The sequence below is a fragment of the Danio rerio genome, chromosome 8 (assembly GCF_052040795.2).
Source record: "Danio rerio strain M-AB ecotype USA chromosome 8, GRCz13ab, whole genome shotgun sequence".
Taxonomy (NCBI): Eukaryota; Metazoa; Chordata; class Actinopteri; order Cypriniformes; family Danionidae; genus Danio; species Danio rerio.
The window spans coordinates 37,205,746-37,221,620 of NC_141028.1; the positions used below are offsets into that span (position 1 = coordinate 37,205,746).

Below are 15,875 nucleotides of genomic sequence, written 5' to 3' on the forward strand. Positions count from 1 at the left end.
AAATTACTGTACAGTGCAAACATCACAGAAACACTGAAATGAATCTTGTCATATTGTTAATTGTTGTTTTGAAATGATGTTGTATTTTTATTTTGCAATGTTTAAACTTTACAGAATTTTTTAAATAAGATTGCAAAGATTTATTGTTCATTAGATACTGAGCCTTAAATTGACATTTATAAGGGATTTATCAACTATAAACAGTCCTTAGGTCACAAAACTGCATGAAGTTGTGTTATTATAGCATTTACTAACACACATGGTTACAATTACTATATGCCTGAATATAACATGTATAAATGCTCATTTGAATAGTTTATTAATCATTTAATAACTCATTCTGAATTATCTTAAAAACCACCAACTACTCTTATATACAAATAGTTTGTAAATAATGCAATACATAATATAGTAATGAAAAATGAATCAGTAACAAAGCATGAAAATACAATTAAGTCAAGTCAAGAATACAGCGTTTGAAGCTGTATTTATAAACTGCTTCCTAAAGTCTATTAATGTAGAGTTAGTGCTAAACTAATGATGTATAGTGTATACTTACTATAAAAGTGTTATTCAGATTTTTTATCTAAAGAGCCGAGATTCAGTTTTTAATATAAAAATCCAAAGCTGACCAATCTCTGGTTTTTAGAGCCAATGGTTCAGCTTTCACCACAGCATGTACTTCCTGTTTGCTCCAGGATCTTCTCTTTATGGGACCTATGGGTGGTTAAAATATAAAAAAGTGGTTTTAGTTGCATAAATGTTCAGTCATTTTTACAACATGTGCTGTTATGTTAGTTTAATATTGTGATAGAAAATGCTAGAAAAATATGTCTTGCCTATTATTAAAAATACTTAAGATGGAGATGGATTTAAAAATACTTCCTAATAACTCCAAAACTGGTTAATGGGGTTACACTTTATTCCATAGTCCAGTTTAGACATTCTTCTAACTATGCGTAACTCTGCAACTACGTTAATTATCTCACCGTAAAGTATTATGTATTAGAGTATTTCAATAAGACTAACGCTCATCTGATTATCAGTAGAGTATTAGCAGACTGTTAGCTCAAGTTTAGCTCAAAACACTACACTGTAACAGATATCTGTTCATTACCAGTTCCTGTATTTTGTGATTTACAAGTGTTTTTTTTTTTGTTTGTTTTTTTGTGGTGGTGAATTGCATTATGGGATGTTGATCTCTGCTCTGTGCACTTTTGATGTTGAAAATTCAACTCTACAGTTTAACAAAGTGACTTTTACTGACATTTTAGTAGTTTGAAATAATATAATGTATAAGAAATAATATATAGAGATAAATAAGTCTTTAGAATAACAGAAAATGTACCGGCAGTTTATTACAAGGTTTCTGTAGCATAATATACAACAACAACCCAAACAAAAAGTCACTTTTTTTTACTTTTTAAGATTAAAAGTTGTTGGAAGAAAGATCAAGATCCCATAATGCAATTCAAAAGCAGAAACAAACAGATTTCATAAAAACAAATTATGAAAAACTGCTAATTTAATTATTCTTACTTATTTTTATTAATTTTAGAGTGTAGAGTATTAGCTGACAGTTAAGGTTACCTCAATAAAACCAACTCTCATTGGTCTCAGTAAATAGTACAGCAGACTGTTAGGTTACGCTCAAAATTAGTACAATATGACTAATTCTTATATAAATTTAGTAGAGCATTAGCAGTGTTGATTCTAACAGACAGTCTAATACTGTTAGTTGACAAGTAGTTGCAGTTACTTGTAGTTAGTAGTAGTAGTAAAGTAAATTATCAAAATAAAGTGTAACCAGATATGCAATTAGTATATTTTTCCAAAGTATTTAGCAATATTGTTTAACTAACATGAAATGAGACATCAAGTGCAACTGTACTGAAATCATCATGGAAGTAATGTGCTTCTGTCCTGTTTTACCCTACATGTTATGTAAATGAGCTTGTGCATTTGGACTTGTACAATAAAACAAGTCAGTCACAAATTAACTTTAATGATCATACCTCTCTTTTTTGTGAATGCTGGGTCTGCATCACTATCTTCACAGACACTGTACCATGGTGATGATACTTGAGGGGACTCTGAAAGTAAAAATCAAGTCTGAGAGTTGACTTCTCTGCATAAAGCTTACCAAAATATTTATTTGATTTTGTGTTGTTCTTTTTAATGGGTAAAAGCGTGTGATGGTAGCTTAAAAATAGTTTTCAAACATAGCACATACATATCATGATAAAAATAAACATTCTGAAAAAAGAAAAAATCTGATTAGAAAAATAAATAATATTTTTACCTTTTAGATTGGACTTCACCTCCTCCAAAATCACGATCCACTGTAACTTTCTCTGAATGTAAAAACCCACACAAAAATACATCATTTAAAACAATATGGTATATGTTTGCAAATACAAATGTGTATATAACATCCAGAAAATCTGGCACTGTATTACATGTTTGTGTGTAAACCCACGATTTGATCAAGATTCCCCCCTTTAAAATCTGCTGAGCGTCTGTTTTCAAGTCCCAGAAAAACTGAGTTGTGGGAACAGAGCAGTTCTCTTCTGCAGTCATACAGTCATAACACACACATACATATGAAGAGTTCGGTTGCAAAATGCGATAAACGGCATTTTTTGACATTTGGATTTTATTATTGGAAATCACTGTTCAGATGTACCTTAATCTATGTGTCAATTGCTGCCATTAATAACATTTAAGAATGCACATTTTAGGCCAAGTACAAAACGTATTTTTTTTCACAAAACGCAATATCCGTCAGACCAGTTTCTTTACAAAGTGCGATATAACAGTTAGAGAGCGTTCAGGATGCGGCGCGAGCTCAGCATCCCCTGGGAAGAGAGTCATCGCCGGTGAAGTGCTCAGAGTTTGCTCATTGATTTAGCGATAGAAGATGAAGTCTTCAACTTCACAAAAAATTATAAAAAGGCCACAAAAGTGGACCAGAATAAGATACTTCTGCGTCAACAATACACAAATGCAGCAGGGAACGAGTCTCCGCTGATGTCAAGAGAAGGCCTAGGAGCGCCTTTTTTCCTACTCCCCATCACAAGATACCTGTCTGCAAGTGTTCTTTATAAGTTTATTTTTTAAATAATTTCTTAAATGTAGCTGAGTAGCCTATCTGAAGATTTATTTATGTGGTTGCACCTATTATTTAAAATTAATTCTTGTTGTTGTTGATTTATTACAAAGGAACTTAAAGGGCACATGTTGTTATGGAGAAAACGGTTTAGCTTTTTCACAACCAAATAAATAAGCTATTATTATTATTACAGTGAAATAATTCATTAAATATGACATAGCGAGGCAAGTTTGTGTCACGGACTCAGCTCCGCCCGCTCTAATCATACAGGTTTGGTTTTCTGCAGCGGTGTGGAAGGAGCCGCCCCCCACTCTTTCTGTACCAAGCTAAAGGTCATTTATCTAACTAACTTAATCTTACTTATCAAACAAAACATTGATTCACTAGCTTTTGGTAATGGTATTAATGTAGTATAATATAGCCTAAGGTGGATGTAGCGTTTTGCAAAAAAAAAAAAAAAAAGTTATGTTATGTTATGTTGTGTACATTCTGGCCAAATCTAACTTAGAATCTTATTATTATTAATCAATCTTTGCATATATTATTCCATGTTTGACAATGTGGGTTGGATTAATATGTAGCATTTTGGCATGTCTTTTTTTACTTAATTATAGACATAAAATTAAATAAAAAATATCCTGGATTTGAAAATATTGTGTTCCTGGCCTTCACTGAGCTCAAGTTATAGTTTAATGTACAAAAATTGTGAATGAACTTGACTGTTGATGTCCTGAAAAATAATGTCAAAATTACCAACATTTTTTTAAATGGATATATCTCGTTCTGCAATGAAACTCTTTATATACAGTTGAAGTCAGAATTATTAGCCCCCCTGAATTATTAGACAGCTTGTTTATTATTTCCCCAATTTCTGTTTAACGGAGAGAAGATTTTTTTCAACACATTTCTAAACATAATAGTTTTAATAACTATTTCTAATAATCATTTCTAATAATGGACTTATTTTCTCTTTGCCATGACGACAGTAAATAATATTAGACTAGATATTCTTTAAGACACTTCTATACAGCTTAAAGTGAAATTTAAAGGCTTCACTAGGGTAATTAGGTTAACTAGACAGGTTAGGGTAATTAGTCAAGTTATTGTATAATGATGGTTATATGAAATGATATATATATATATGAAAGTATATACAGTTGAAGTCAGCCCACCTTTTTAAAACTTTTTTACAAATATTTCCCAAATGATGTGTAACAGAGCAGGGAATTTTTTCATAGTATTTCTGATAATATTTTTTTCTTCTGGAGAAAGTCTTATTTGTTTTATTTCAGCTAGAATAAAAGCAGTTTTAATTTTTTATGAACCATTTTAAGGTCAATATTATTATCCCTCCAATAACTTGCCTAGTTACCCTAATTAACTTAGTGAAGCCTTTAAATGTCACTTTAAGCTGTATAGAAGTGTCTTGAAAAATATCTAGTCAAATAATTTTTACTGTCATCATGGCAAAGAGAAAATAAATCAGTTATTAGAGATGAGTTATTAACACTGTTATGATTAGAAATGTGTTTAAAAAATCTGCTTTCCATTAAACAGAAATTTAGCACAAGAAATAAACAAGGGGGCTAATAATTCTGACTTCAACTGTATATAATTAAAAATATATATTTTATATATAATTTTATAAATATTTTATAAAAAATATTTTATATATTTTTATATATAATTTATAATTTTTATTTTGAAAAATATAATTTAGACAGTAGTACTCAAGGGTCCAGGGGTCTGTTCTTCGGACCTCGCTTAAATAATCTAAGAATATATTACAGATCCTGGATCTTTTAATCTTGATAACTCATCTTAGGCTAATTTGGTTCTTCAAAAAAGTTTGCGAATCAGATTAAACTGATCTGAGAGGTGTTGTGACTGTGTGTTGTGACAGATCTATCGATCCTCAAAATCATTATCAGCAATACAACGATTGGCTGACGGCACAGCAGCTTGATGACATCTGATTAATGCACAGTTATCAAAATTACATGAAATCCGTAGTAAACGGTTCGTTGAATCTGATATGCAATAACAGAGTTGTGAGTTACGTGCTGGAGCAGAGCAGTTCTCTTCCTCTGTCATATGGTCATCCTTCAATAAAAGCTGAATATAAAAAATATATATTAGTTAGACAGCAGTACTCAAGGGTCGTGGTCCCCACTATGTCAGACCGTACTGTGTGTGTATTGAGGACTAAGTGTGTTTCACAGCTTCTCTAACATGCCTCTGGTCCCCACAATGTCAGTGCATATGTTCACCAATTAGGACACACACTCTGTTTCATTTCTATATTTTGATTAAGTTAAATAATTACAATTAAATACACCACTACTACAACAACAACTACTATTACTACTACAACTAATAATATTAATAATAATAATATAATAATAATAATAATTGTTATTATTATTATTATACACACACCTCATCAGAGTTGTGGGTCTCCTACTGGAGCAGAGCAGTTCTCTTCCTCTGTCATATGGTCATCCTTCCATCCTTCAATAAAAGCTGAATAATAAAAAAAAATATATATATATATTAGTTAGACAGTAGTACTCAAGGGTCCCGGTCCCCACTACGTCAGACCTTACTGTGTGTATTCAGGACTAAGTGTGTTTCACAGTTTCTCTAACATGCCTCTGGTACATGCCTCTGGTCCCCACAATGTTACACTAGTGCATACATTCATACATTAGGACACACACTCTGTTTCATTTCTATATTTTGATTAAGTTAAATAATTACAATTAAATGCACTACTACTACTACATCAACAACTACTACAACTACTACTACTAATAAAAATAATAACAACAACATTAAACACACCTCATCAGAGAGTTGTGGGTCACGTACTGGAGCAGAGCAGTTCTCTCCTTCTGTCATACGGTCATACTTCAGCAAAGCTGAATAAAAAAAATAAAAAAAAATATATTAGTTAGACAGCAGTACTCAAGGGTCCCGGTCCCCACTATGTCAGACCTTACTGTGTGTATTCAGGACTAAGTGTGTTTCACAGCTTCTCTAACATGCCTCTGGTCCCCACAATTTTACACTAGTGCATGGGTTCACCAATTAGGACACACACTCTATTTCATTTCTAGATTTTGATTAAGAAAATAATTACAATTAAATGCACTACTACTACAACAACAACTACTACTACTACTACTACTACTACTACTACTAATAAAAATAACAACAACATTAAACACACCTTATCAGAGTTGTGGGTCACGTACTGGAGCAGAGCAGTTCTCTTCCTCTGTCATATGGTCATCCTTCAATATAAGCTGAAAATAAAAAAATTTATATTAGTTAGACAGTAGTACTCAAGGGTTCCGGTCCCCACTATGTCAGACCGTACTGAGTGTGTATTCAGGACTAAGTGTGTTTCACAGTTTCTCTAACATGCCTCTGGTCCCCACAATGTTACACTAGTGCATACGTTCACCAATTAGGACACACACTTCTACTTCTACTACTACTAATAATAATTATTATTATTATTAAATTTAAACACACCTCATCAGAGGGTTGTGGGTCTCCTACTGGAGCAGAGCAGTTCTCTTCTTCTCGTCAATATAAAAAACACAAAATAATAATTAGACAGTAGTACTCAGGGCTCCTGGTCCCCACTATGTCAGACCGTACTGTGTGTGTATTGAGGACTAAGTGTGTTTCACAGCTTCTCTAACATGCCTCTGGTCCCCACAATGTTACACTATTGCATATGTTCATAAATTAGGACACACACTAAGTTAAATAATTACAATTAAATGCACTACTACAGCAACAACATCTACTACTACTACTACTACTACTAATAATAATAATACTAATAAACAAACCTCATCAGAGAGTTGTCGGAGCAGTTTTCTTCTGCAGTCATATGGGCATCCTTCAATGAAAGCTATTTAAAAACAGCTTTGTTATATAAGTCATGTCATGACTATAAAGCTTTCATGACAGTCTTATGAACCCCCCTTTAAAGTAAAGCATTACCCAATTAATTAAACTTTTTTACCCATTAAGACAAGAAGAAGATATTAAGAGATTGATTTCATTATCTCTTATGGATGATGCAAACTCTTTATTTTTGAACAGATTTACCCTTAATCTATATTAACATTAAAAAACTCTTAGCTTTGCTGAATGTATTAAGGATTAATGTATTAAGTAATCAAAATGTCAAACCTTTCTCCAAGGCCAATCACATGCGCCATAGTCAAACGTTATTTCCTCTCCAAAGAAAATATCCCTGATTGCAAAAAGGCACAAATGAGGTTTTCTCTGAACAACGATCTTACTGACAGTGCAGTTAGGGTGCAGATCGTCCTCATGATCGGCATCAATGCTGCAAAACTAAGAGAAAAGAGCAAGCAACATTTTAATTATGCCCTCTCATAGCAATAAAAAGCTAAACTATGGCATGAATACAAACACAATGAATATAATATATACATGTACATTTGAATGGGGAAAACACTTAACCACCTGTTCCCCTTCGGTTGGGGAACTTCAGTGCCATGAATGGGAGGATTCGGATCAGAAGCCGCTTATCTGGAGAGTATTGAACGGGCCAATGAATGAAATTAATTGGCAGCGTAAGCTTGCGCAGGTGTGCGACATCTGCAATTATCTCAGCATATAAGCACACCTGAAGCCAGCAGACGCCATCCTTTTCGCTTCAGATCCTTTCTGAGTGAGTCGATGAGGGTTCCTCTTGCTGATCAGCACTTCAGAGCGAACGAGTGTGTCTCCCGGTCCAGAGTGGGTCTTCGCGGTGGCAGACGGTCGAGCTGGGTTACTCCCTTGCCTGCGGTCCTTTGGGTCCGGTCCTCCAGAGCGGTGCGTATAGTTGCAACTTTCCTAAAAGAGCAACACAGTCGTGCAGCACGTCCTTTTCAGGATGGCGCTCCGACTGTGCGTTTCTGGATGCGGGGGTTTCCTGTCTCCGGATGATGGACACGATCACTGCATTGCATGTTTGGGGGTCCAGCATGTTAATGCGGTGCTCGCGGGCGGTTCATGTCGTCATTGCGATGCCATGACCGTTGCACAGCTAAGATCGCGGCTAACTTTCGCAAGAGAGCGAGCCACCCCAGTTGCCTCCTGTTCTAAAAAAGCAGCGGGCGCTCGGGCAGATCTGAGGGTTTCAGCGGGAGCTAATCCGCCGCCCACGGGCTCGCGGACCTCTCGCTCCTCACGGCGCTCCACCCAAGCTTCGGGTGGTGAGAGTGATCCGTCTAACCAGATGGTAGCTCTCACACTCGCTGACACCGGAGATCAGATGTCCTCCGCGGCATCGGAGGGTGGGCTTTCACTGTCCGACGAAGATCCGGACCCGCTCGCCCCCTCCGGGCAGGTGAGCGCTGTCAAATCGGATCCTGAAGCGGACATGTTAGCCGTGCTTTCCCGGGCTGCTTCGGCCGTGGGGTTGGAGATGGTTTATCCCCCAGCTCCGCGGCCGGACCGACTAGATGGGTGCTACGTAGAGGACCAGAAGGCGAAGCCTTCGAAGCCTCTCGTCCCCTTCTTCCCGGAAGTGCACAGTAGGCTCACGCAGTCCTGGAGGGCACCTTTCTCTGCCCGTGCTGCGAGTGCCTCCGCCCTCACCGCCCTTGACGGCGGAGCTGCCAGGGGGTATGAGGCGATCCCGTCAGTGGAGCGCGCTATCGCGGTCAATCTTTGTCCGCGCGGCGCCTCTACGTGGCGGGGTTTGCCCCGCCTCCCGTCCAAAGCCTGTAGGTTGTCTGCCTCCCTCGGAGCCAGAGCTTATAAGGCTGCGGGCCAGGCTGCTTCTGCTTTGCACGCGATGGCCACCTACCAGCGCTACCAAGCGCAGGCGCTGGCCGAGCTGCACGAGGGCGGGTCCAACCCAAGCTTATTACATGAGCTGCGCACCGCGACCGACTATGCTCTTCGGACTACTAAGTCCGCCGCGTGTGCGCTGGGGAGGACGATGTCCACACTTGTGGTTCAGGAACGCCACCTCTGGCTAAACCTGGCCGATATGCGCGACGTTGACAAAGTTCGCTTTCTTGACTCGCCCATATCCCAGGCTGGCCTGTTCGGCGACACCGTCGGTGAATTCACCCAGGAATTCAAGGCGGTGAAAGAGCAGTCGGATGCGATGGGCAATGTCATCTATCGGCGTGGCCGTAAGCCCGCTCCGCCCGCCGAGCCATCCACCTCCGCTGTTCCTCGCCGAGGGCGCCCGCCAACGAGTGCTGCCCCGCCCCCGCCTGCGCCTCCGGCCAAGCGGGCGCGGCGTTCACCTCGAAAGCAGGCAGCCCCTCCTGCCCAGGGCGCCGTTAAGTCCGGTAAACGGACCGCGAAGCGTCCCTGAGACAGGCCATCCGGAGAAGAGGAAACTGGCTCTTTCCCCGCTGGAGGGCGGGGCCCCGATAACAACGGTACTTTTCAGTGCCACCAAAACATCAGTAAAAGAGCACTTTTTCCCTTCCCTGGATGTGACTGCACGAGTTCTGCCAGTCCGGGACGCGCTGCCTTCCGGCTCGCAGACTCTACGTGCTTCGCCAGTGGCTCACGAGCGCTGGGGGGACGGTCTCCCTTCCCTCAGCCCTCCAGCCCCCTCTCCGGAGTCAGGGTGCGGAGCCAGAGCGAATCGCTCTCCTCCAGCTTTTCCGCGGGACCCTCGTGCTTCCCGGATCAGCACACCCACTCCGCGCTGCCCCACCGCTGGTACGTCAGCGATTGTAGCGATGACTCCATTAGCGAGGGCTCTGCCTGCCTGGTTAGCGCGGGCCAGCCCCTCGCGGTGGCTCATACGCACAATCAGACTCGGTTACGCGATTCAGTTCGCGAAACGGCCCCCCAAGTTTACGGGCGTGTATTTCTCCAGGGTCAACCCCCTGTCCGCCCCTGTCTTGCGAGAGGAGATTGCTGCCCTCCTGGCGAAGGGTGCAATCGAGCCGGTTCCTCCAGCCGAGATGGAGAGTGGGTTTTACAGCCCATACTTCATCGTACCCAAAAAGAGCGGTGGGTCACGGCCAATCCTAGATCTGCGCGTTTTGAACCGCTGTCTGCACAAGCTGCCGTTCAGAATGCTCACGCAGAGGCGCATTCTCCAATGCGTTCGTCCTCGGGATTGGTTTGCAGCCATAGACCTGAAGGACGCGTATTTCCATGTCTCCATTCTTCCACGCCACCGCCAATTTCTGCGGTTTGCGTTCGAGGGTCGAGCGTGGCAGTACAAGGTCCTCCCCTTCGGGCTCTCTCTGTCTCCGCGGGTCTTCACCAAACTCGCGGAGGGTGCCCTAGCGCCCCTTCGGCTCGCGGGCATTCGCATACTCGGTTATCTCGACGACTGGCTGATTTTAGCCCACTCGCGGGAGCAATTGATTATGCACAGGGACGAGGTGCTTCGGCATCTCCGCCTACTGGGGCTTCAGGTCAACCGAGAAAAGAGCAAACTCGCCCCCGTGCAGAGGATTTCTTTTCTCGGGATGGAGCTGGACTCGATCACCATGGTAGCGCACCTCTCCGAGGAACGCGCTCGCCTGTTGCTGAACTGTCTGAGGGAGCTCGACAGCAACTAGTGGTCCCACTGAAGTTCTTTCAGAGGCTCCTGGGGCATATGGCATCCGCAGCCGCCGTCACGCCGCTCGGGTTGCTCCATATGAGACCACTTCAGCACTGGCTTCACGATCGGGTCCCCAGATGCGCATGGCACGCGGGCACACACCGGGTCTCGGTTACTGCGCTGTGTCGCCGCGCCCTCAGCCCTTGGAACGACCCCTCGTTCCTACAGGCCGGTGTGCCTCTAGGACAGGCGTCCAGCCATGTTGTTGTTTCAACAGACGCTTCCAACACGGGTTGGGGGGCCGTGTGTCGCGGGCATGCGGCTGCGGGCCTCTGGAAGGGTGCCCAGCTGCATTGGCATATCAATCGCCTAGAGCTGTTGGCAGTGTTCCTCGCTCTCCACCGCTTTTTACCGGTGCTGGAGCGGCAACACGTGCTGGTCAGGACGGACAGTACGGCGGCGGCGGCGTATATCAACCGCATGGGGGGTATGCGCTCTCGCCGCATGTCTCAGCTCGCCCGCCGTCTGCTCCTCTGGAGTCACCCGCGGCTGAAATCGCTGCGCGCCATTCACGTCCCAGGCACGCTCAATCGTGCAGCCGATGCGCTCTCACGACAGCTGTTACGCCCTGGAGAATGGAGACTCCACCCCGAGTCTGTTCAGCTGATATGGGCGCGATTCGGGGAGGCCCAGATCGATCTGTTTGCTTCCCCCGAGAACGCTCACTGCCAGTTGTTTTTTTCCCTGACCGAGGGCTCTCTCGGCACGGATGCACTGGCCCACAGCTGGCCTCGGGGCATGCGCAAGTATGCGTTTCCCCCAGTGAGCCTGCTCGCGCAGTTTCTGTGCAAGGTCAGGGAGGACGAGGAACAGGTTCTGCTAGTTGCGCCCCTTTGGCCCAACCGGACCTGGATATCAGAGCTCTCACTCCTCGCGACGGCCCTCCCCTGGCGGATCCCTTTGAGAGAGGACCTACTCTCTCAGGGACAGGGCACCATCTGGCACCCTCGCCCCGATCTTTGGAACCTCCACGTGTGGTCCCTAGACGCGAGGAAGACTTAGGTAACCTACCGACTGCGGTGGTTAATACCATCACTCAGGCTAGAGCCCCCTCCACGAGGCGCGCCTACGCCCTGAAGTGGAGTCTATTCACTGAATGGTGCGTCTCTCACAGAGAAGACCCCCGAAATTGCCAGATTAGTGTTGTGCTCTCTTTCCTTCAAGAGAAGTTGGACAGCAGGCTGTCGCCCTCCACTCTCAAGGTTTACGTGGCCGCCATCTCCGCTTATCATAGCGCGGTAGCTGGCGGCACCGTGGGAAAGCATAACCTGGTCATCCAGTTCCTTAGGGGTGCTAGGCGAATTAATCCATCTCGCCCCCCTCTCATGCCCTCTTGGGATCTCGCCCTCGTTCTCACGAGTCTGCGATCCGATCCCTTTGAGCCACTCGAATCAGTATCTCTAAGATTTCTGTCCCTGAAGACAGCTCTGCTGGTTGCGTTGGCCTCCATCAAGAGGGTCGGGTACCTGGAGGCATTTTCGGTCAGTGACTCGTGCCTGGAATTCGGGCCGGATTACTCTCACGTTATCCTGAGACCCCGCCCCGGTTATGTGCCCAAGGTTCCTACCACCCCCTTTAGAGATCAGGTAGTGAACCTGCAAGCGCTGCCCCCGGAGGAGGCAGACCCAGCCCTTTCTTTACTTTGTCCAGTTCGCGCTCTGCGCATTTATGTGGACCGTACTCAGAATTTTAGATCATCTGAGCAGCTCTTTGTCTGTTATGGCGGTCGGCAGCAGGGAAGTGCCGTATCGAAACAAAGATTATCCCACTGGATTGTGGATGCCATTTCACTCGCTTATTCGAGTCGAGGTCAGCCGTGTCCCCCGGGAGTACGTGCACACTCCACTCGGAGCGTTGCATCCTCTTGGGCGCGTGCACGCGGCGCCTCTCTAACAGACATCTGTAGAGCTGCGGGCTGGGCGACACCCAACACATTTGCAAGGTTTTACAATCTGCGAGTGGAGCCGGTTTCCTCAAGGGTATTAGGTAACCCTTTGGTGATTGAGGAGACAACTCGGTAGGGTGTTGAAACACGCTTACTGCGCCATTCTCCCTAACACGGAGGTACGTGCGCCTTTTTTATCTGTCAGTAAAGTTCCCCGTCAGGTGAGCCCTGCAGATTCCTCCGTGGCCCCCAGCACTGACTCAGCGGAGGAGTCACTTGCTGGCCCACTACGTTGTAGGTCTGCCCGCTGGTCAGCCCGCGTTTTGGGTATAGGTGCCTGCTATGCGTGATCCCCACTAGGCGATCCCATATGCTTATTCCGCCACGGTTAAGTCCCCCCCCTGGGCGGACCCGTGTCTTCCCTCTCCGCTAACCACTCTTTGCTATGCGTACTCCCCCTTTTTAGGGCTAGTCCATAGGTAAATTCTGCCATCTATCCCCCCCTTGGGTAACGGATGGCCTCCGCAGCGTCCTCCCTATCGGGATTGCACGCTTCCCAACGTACTGTCGTATTTCCTAGAATTATCTAGATGCTCACGACTTCCCAAAAAATATATCTAATCCGTAAAACTTCTGTTGAAGTAGGATAAATTAGGGCCAGGGACACGTTGGAGGACCGCGCCCCCCATGATGTGGGTGTGTCACGCTTGCTTGACTATCTCCTCATCGGGGGTGTTGGTAAGGTGCAGTCATTATGGCGCTTTCCATATTCTCCCATTCATGGCACTGAAGTTCCCCAACCGAAGGGGAACGTTCGAGGTTACAGAAGTAACCCTTCGTTCCCCGAGGAGGGGAACGGAAGTGCCATATTCCGTCGCCATAATGACTGTCCCTTAGCTGTTTGAAAGTCTCTTCAGCTTAAAAGGATGGCGTCTGCTGGCTTCAGGTGTGCTTATATGCTGAGATAATTGCAGATGTCGCACACCTGCGCAAGCTTACGCTGCCAATTAATTTCATTCATTGGCCCGTTCAATACTCTCCAGATAAGCGGCTTCTGATCCGAATCCTCCCATTCATGGCACTTCCGTTCCCCTCCTCGGGGAACGAAGGGTTACTTCTGTAACCTCGAACGTTCTTGTTTTACCATATAAAGTCAAACATAAAGACAGTATTTTTATTATATCTCATATATGCTTTGCTTCCACAAGCTCTATCATTTGTACTCAACCACAAAACTTCCTTTAATAAATGTGGACAACGCAAACTCTGACCTAAAAGATTTAATGAAATGTGTAGGGTTCAAAAACTACAAAAACCTCACATTAGCATCCTCTCTGTGTGTGAATTATAAATACAGTAAACCTTTTGAAGTGGATCAGAACCTTTCCTCAATGTTGTTCTAATACTATTGAACACCTGTTCTTCTTTCTTAGGACAGTTTTAAAGAACTTTTTTTCCACTTCGATTGTTTACAGGTCACACTTTACAATTAGGTTTTATTAGTTAATGTACTTACTAACATGACCTAGTAATGAACAATGCATGTACAGCATTTATTAATCAGTTTAACATTTACTAATTACTAATGCATTATTCAAATCTACATTCATGCTTGTACCAGTAATAATGCATTGCAATAATTAATGCATTGTGCGTGTTCAACTAGTAATGAACAACTTTATTTTCATTTACTAAAGTTAACAAACATGAACAAATACTGTAATAAAGTATTATTTATTGTTCATGTTAGTAAATGCATTAACCAGCATTAACTAATTTAACCTTATTGTAAAAGGCTACCAGTTGACAGCAAATAAATAAATAAAACACACACAGTGAACATTTATGTATTATAATTATTTATCTAAAATAAAACGTTTCTACACGTCATAGAACAATAAATTAAGTACATTTCTAGGACCAGATAGCCCCACATTTTAATTATAACCTCTAACGTTATATTACTACATTAACGTATAAATAGTATATAATAGTGTTATTTCAGGATTAACGTTAAATGTTTAAAGCAATTAACCATTTAAAAAGTACGATACAAGAACTATGAAAACATACCTTAGTAACCTTCTATATATTCGGTTTCCAGTGAATGGGTCTTGTCAGTGGAGCTGGTGATGTGTTTCTCCGCATCTTTTAATGGTTTTATCCTCCGTCGATCCATTTAGCCGCCCGGTGATTGGTGACTGTCTGACCGCGGCTCATGCACTCCACCCCGGCCTCTGACTCACGTAGCACCGGGCAGTTAGCACGTTAGCACATTAGCGCGAGTAACTTTTACTCGTGTAAACAAGTTAAATTACATACCGAACTGTAGTTTGTGTCTTATCAGTGTTATATTAATACGTAATTTGAAACAACATCGATTAAAACACCCAGGAAATTCGTTAAAACATTTAATTAACTATACCTGATAACTGTCAAAATATGCAACATAAGTATTTGTCATATAACCTATTTTATTACATTATGATGGTGAAAAACATTCTAACTTACCCAAAAATTCGAATAATTTGATGATAGATCTTAATTAAGTTGATTAAAGTCGGATTCACTTATGAGATTGCGCATGTGCAGTAGGCAGAGTGTGTGAATTGCGTCAAGTGTGTGTCAGGGTGCAGTACCGCCATCCGACTACAGGACCGCTATAGAGCAGTGCGCCGACACACACTTACACACTCAATTCAGGTAAATGGTCAAGGTGGGGATCAGTGAAAAAACTGCACTAGGCATAATAAAGATCAAATGCAAGTACGAGTGGATTTACATTGAAAATTTCAAACGCATCAAGAAAACCATGTGCTAAGGAAATTTCAAACCATTTGGAACGCACAGAGACGAGCTTTTGTGCAAAAATGAACTTAAAGGTGCCTTTAAAAAAGTGTCAAAGTACTTTTGAAAACAAAAAAGCAAACCCCCAATAGGTGGCAGCAAGAGGCCGCTTTATTTGAGTAAAGCATTGAACGATTCATTCAGCCAAAGAAGCCAATAGGATGAACGGACAGTTGAATCAATCCCTGAATCATCGACTCACCCGAGTCTTCTTGGCGAAGGCCTGAATCGTTCGTGCAGGGAAACGTCGCTGTGTATTATTCAGAGATGGCCAACTGTTCTGCTGTTTATTTTATTATACTTATCGCAATGATTTTACTACTACTATCAATAAAATTAATATTAGTAATGATAATATTGCCGGAAGTTGTACAGCGCATGCGTCACGTGTTCATCATCAGCATCCA

The 15,875-nt window shown here is 42.8% G+C and overlaps 2 protein-coding genes across 8 annotated transcripts in view; one reads left to right on the top strand and one right to left on the bottom strand.

Moving 5' to 3' along the window:
• Window positions 1–15,875, top strand: part of LOC141375848 (E3 ubiquitin-protein ligase RBBP6-like) — a 45,629-nt gene that overhangs the window by 26,538 nt on the left and 3,216 nt on the right. The gene's annotated exons all lie outside the window — the stretch shown is intronic.
• Window positions 1–15,875, bottom strand: part of LOC141375856 (uncharacterized) — a 163,000-nt gene that overhangs the window by 23,341 nt on the left and 123,784 nt on the right. For 2 of the 7 annotated variants that reach the window (XR_015944772.1, XR_015944767.1), the window contains exons 1-12: window positions 15,133–15,245; window positions 14,695–14,858; window positions 7,325–7,492; window positions 6,979–7,040; window positions 6,653–6,699; window positions 6,345–6,420; window positions 5,957–6,033; window positions 5,552–5,635; window positions 5,173–5,227; window positions 2,303–2,354; window positions 2,016–2,093; window positions 560–717 (exon numbers count right to left, since the gene is read on the bottom strand). The exons of 1 other annotated variant lie outside the window; for it this stretch is intronic. The gene's annotated coding sequence lies outside the window, so the exon portion shown is untranslated. Of the gene's footprint in view, window positions 1–559; window positions 718–2,015; window positions 2,094–2,302; window positions 2,355–5,172; window positions 5,228–5,551; window positions 5,636–5,956; window positions 6,034–6,344; window positions 6,421–6,652; window positions 6,700–6,978; window positions 7,041–7,324; window positions 7,493–14,694; window positions 14,863–15,132; window positions 15,246–15,875 lie in introns of those variants that run through there. 4 more of the 7 variants (XR_015944770.1, XR_015944768.1, XR_015944771.1 and 1 more) reach the window with 4 other exon arrangements.